This window comes from Chiloscyllium plagiosum, chromosome 47 (genome assembly GCF_004010195.1).
Source record: "Chiloscyllium plagiosum isolate BGI_BamShark_2017 chromosome 47, ASM401019v2, whole genome shotgun sequence".
NCBI classification, from domain to species: Eukaryota; Metazoa; Chordata; class Chondrichthyes; order Orectolobiformes; family Hemiscylliidae; genus Chiloscyllium; species Chiloscyllium plagiosum.
Window position 1 is genome coordinate 8,748,007 of NC_057756.1, and position 4,991 is coordinate 8,752,997.

The following is a 4,991-nucleotide window of genomic DNA, read 5'->3' on the forward strand; positions in this document are numbered from 1 at the left end:
CCTCCCAGCATGTAGGGCTGTGTACCCCAAACCAGGGCATTGATCTGTAACCCAGGAGCAGTTGCCCTCCGAACATGTAGGGCTGTGTACCCCAAAACAGGGCATTGTTTTTAAAAATTCTCAAGGTCAAGGACCAGGCTCGCAGGAAAGTAGTCTGACACAGAACAAACAGCCAAGAGGCGAGTCTGCTAGAATATAAGTGTTTTATTCCCCGCAGCGTCGCCACAACCAGGTCTCGTACTTACAACGGGTCTGGTTTATACTCACTCTACGTGTTACCAAAACTGGGAGCCGTCAGTTCTTGTAGAGCGGTTGCCAACAACCCACGCTCGGCGGTTAAACGTAACCCCGGAGCAGACTCCCGGGTCTGGCTTATACTCACTCTACATGTTACCGGAACTGGGAGCCGTCAGTTCTCGTAGAGCGGTTGCCAACAACCCACGCTCGGCGGTTAAACGTAACCCCGGAGCAGACTCCCGGGTCTGGCTTATACTCACTCTACATGTTACCGGAACTGGGAGCCGTCAGTTCTCGTAGAGCGGTTGCCAACAACCCACGCTCGGCGGTTAAACGTAACCCCGGAGCAGACTCCCGGGTCTGGCTTATACTCACTCTACATGTTACCGGAACTGGGAGCCGTCAGTTCTCGTAGAGCGGTTGCCAACAACCCACGCTCGGCGGTTAAACGTAACCCCGGAGCAAACTCTACCGAACTGGAGACTTCTCCAGCTGATATACCCTTTTCCAGATATAAACATTCATGTGAACAGCAGAGCAAGGCTAAAAAACACATTCCATTCTGGTTACATACAGATAAGAAGATTCACATGGGAAGGTGTATAACAAGATTCACACGGGACTAAGCGACACCTTCCATTTTCGGTTAGATTCACACATGTATTGGGACACAATTTTAACCCTTTCACCACACTCCAAGACATGCCTACATTCCTAACCACACTGCCACACCTTAATACCCTAGGATTCAGTTACAAGACATGAACATATAGCAAGTAGAATGTTATTATATTATTACTCATATTCTATGCGCCACGGATCTTCCTTTCTATTGGTTAACTGGCAGCTTTGTGTCTTTGTGAGTTTATTCATGGTCAGCAGCTTGCAATTATCTGCCACTAAATGAGGCTTTGAAAAATGGGGGAAAAAAACAATCTTGTAACAGTTTACATAACTATCCTTTCTCTTCCAATTTCCTTATCCTTTGTATAACAAAACGTTATAATGAAACATCTTTAATTCTCACTCATGACTATCTTGAAGCTATGTCTCAGTAATGACCACCATATCACACACTATAAGCAACATTCAAGCTTCTAATTTGAGTTTATTTCTGATTCACTGTTTGGGGATTGTAGAACTCAGGCCATAGTCTCAACATTAGAGCCAGACCTTTCAGGAGAGATGTTTGAAAGTGATTCTACACACAACGGGCAGTGAATGTTTGGGACTCGCTTCCACAAGTGACAGTGTTTGCTAGTTCAGTTATTAATGTTAGGTAATACCTTAAGTTTTGTTAAGCAGTCTGAGATTTAAGGGATGGTGATGTTCCAATGATGTGTCAGGCCCTGTCAGCCTGCTCTGTCCTGTTGCTAGGTTTCACACACGGTGTACACAAACATTTTTTCATGGCATTCCCACTGTTAACTACCTGCTTGGTGAGAATGGAACTGTTGGGATCCAATTGTCCCAATTGTCATGGAAAGAACTTGTATTTTTAAGTTGTGGTGTTTCATTCAATAATGCGAGGGAAAAGAAATTACAACACAAAGGTTTTGGGAATTTTCTCCCCCCAAAATGCCGACACATACAGTTCAATGGTCTAGCCCATGGTCTAGCTTACTTCCCTCAATTCCCTCTTCAAGAAGTTCCCTGAAACTTACCTCGTTGATGAAGCTTTAGCTCGTCTGATCCACTATCATTAGAAATCAGATTGTTAAACAAGCCACTCAGAATGTTCTTGTGAAGCACATAGAATGCTCATTTAAACACTTTTAATGGAATAAATTTGTTGCTTGTGATGAGGACCACAGGAAATATTCCAGGCTTCATGTGTAAATACTACTTATATCTCCCTGTCTTTTCTCTCACTCTTCCCAAGAGTCTCAGTCCCAGGAGCATCCAAAGTAGTTGATTGTTCTGTTTTTTCATACCAAATGTCACTCGCCAAGAAAATTGATTAAATATCCCAAACCCAATCCCCATATGCTCAACCCCCCTCCCCCCCACAACTGCCAGGAACACCGACCAGATGATCATTCCCAGCCTCCTCCTGAGATTCCCCACAATCACTGATCCCAGTCTTCAGCCAATTCCATTCTCTCCAAGTCGTATCAGGGACTTACTGCCTGTAGTCAGCAGCCCCTTTGTCCATGCAGTGACCAGCAGAGTCAATAAACATTAGACTGTAGGCACACTACTATCAACATCAGCTTCCCTTTAATCAAAGCTTGGAGCAAAAAGCATAGGTAAAAGGAAAGAAATATCCAGGCTAAAAATACAGAAATATTCACAGAAAAATATCTACAATCTTTCTTCATACACAGAAGTCATGAATAAATATATAGGACATTTATGTACAAGATCAATACAGTATCCATAGCTTCATTACATTACAAATACTGCAGGCAATAATGTAGTTCCTGGCTTTGCCCAGTAGGCGCTGCTGCAGGGGGAATTTCTGAAGCCTCTTCCCATGTTCCCCGCTGTGGGAGCACCATCACTACAAGGACTGGAGTGGGTCAAGGCCACATGGACAATAAATGGGGCACTGACAGTATCACCCACACTGAGAACAAGATAACAATGGGAGGGCACGTTGGCTCAGTGGTTAGCACTGCTACCTAACAGCGCCAGGGACCAGAGTTTGATTCCTGCCTCTGGCAACTGTGTGGAGTTTGCACATTATCCCCGTGTCTGCGTGGGTTTCCTCCGGGTCATCCGGTTTCCTCTCACAGTCCAAAGATGTGCAGGTTAGGTGAATTGGCCATGCTAAATTGCCCATAGTGTCAGGGGCATTAGGGGAATGGGTTTGGGTGGTTATTCTTTGGAGGGTCAGTGTGGGTTTGTTGGGCCGAAGGACGTAATTCCACACTGTAGATAATCTGACCTAATAAGTTGTTAATTAAGAATAAAGACATTATCTGTGAAAAATATCTCACAGGATTAATGTTGGGGTTAGAGTTAGGGTTACACAGCTGAATCCTGAGACAGTGTTTGGACACAGACTATAACAGTAATGCTGAGATACGATGCAGAGGATGACATATTTGGACAACTTTTCTCGTAAAGGGATAACATTCCCACTGGGAGTTTCCCTCCTGAGATTGTGTTGCTTGAAGGGTGTGTGTTAAATTGGGAAGTGATTGTTGATCTCAGACTTTTCATCAGGAATCACTTGATCCCCCCAACACTGGGCCGATTCCCCCTCTCTCCCTGAGCCAGGCTCAGTGCAGTGGAAACTCAGTCAGTGCTGGACAGCCCCGTTCCCCAGAAGGTTTTGTTCTCCAGCCGCTCCATCCTGATGCTCAGGTGCTGTTGATACAAGGCTCCGTGCTTCACCTGAACAGGTCTCCTCTCGCAAAAGGTCACCATGCGATGCTTCATTTCGATCGCTGGAGTGTCGGCTTCGAACACAATTCCTAGAAGAGAGAAACAAGCAGAGTACAGGTTACATAATTTAATCTTTGTTTCTCTTCCCTTGTGGGACATGGGCAATGCTGGCTGGGCCCAGCATTTATTGCCTATCCCGAGTTGCCCCCTTGAGAAGATGGTAATGAGCTTCCACCTTGAACCGCTGCAGTCCATGTGCTGTGGGTAGACCCACAATGCCCCTGAGGGAGGGAATTCCAGGATATTGACCCAGTGACACTGAAGGAATAGCAATATATTTCCAAGTCAGGATGATGAGTGACTTGGAGGGGAACTTGTAGATGGTGCTGTTGCCATTTATCTGCAGCCTTCTAGATGGAAGTGGTTATGAGTTTGGAAGGTGCTGTCTAAGGAGCCTTGCTGAGTTCCTGCAGTGCATCCTGTAGATGGAACACACTGCTGCTACTGAGTGTCGGTGGTGGAGGATGTGGACGTTTGTGGATGTGGTGCCAAACAAGTGGGGGCTGCTTTGTCCTGGATGATGTCAAACTTCTTCAGTGTTGTTGGAGCTGCCCCCATCCCAGCTCATGGGGAGTAGTCCCTCACAGTCCCGACTTTGGCCTGGTAGATGAGATTGTTACTCTTCATACTTCCCTCTCTGGGTACTCTCACTGTTTGCAGATGGTCAGAGGGCAACTGAACCCCGTGAGGTCAGAGATAGGGGGCGGGGGTGCTGCGCTGGGGGTTTGAAAAGTGACGGATGAGAGTGAGCAGCAACACTTTGCATTTATATAGCACCTTTCACAAAGGACATGGGAGCAATCAAACAACATTTGACATGTAGCTACACAAGAGGAGATCAAACCTTGTGGTCTCATTGAAGAACTGGCATCGGCTGAGGAGTTTTGGGGTGGGTGGGGGAAGGAAGACACAAACAGAGAGGAGCAGAAGACAGAAGGACACAGAGGGAGGGAAACCCAAAGGCATTGCGATTAGGAATTGGGGAGCTTCAGACCCAAGCACAGCCACCAATGGGGCAGCAATGGAAATATCAGGGATACAGGACCACAGAGATCTGAGAGCTGTACAGCTGAAGGTGGTTACAGATCGGGAGGGCTGAGGCCATGGAGGGATTCGAAAAAGGATGGGAATGTTCAAATCTGTCCATCTCAGTCTGAAACAGATTTAACGATGGAGCATCCACACCCACATGGAGTATAAACGTGAACCAGTTTATCCCTGTTTGCAGCCTCTGTAGCCCCCTCACAGCTTACTTTCCCATTGAGCTTTGTATCAGCAGCAAACTGGGACAATCCCACTCTATCCCCCCATCTCAGTCACTGATATAGATTGTGAGTCACTGAGGTCCCAGCACTGATCCT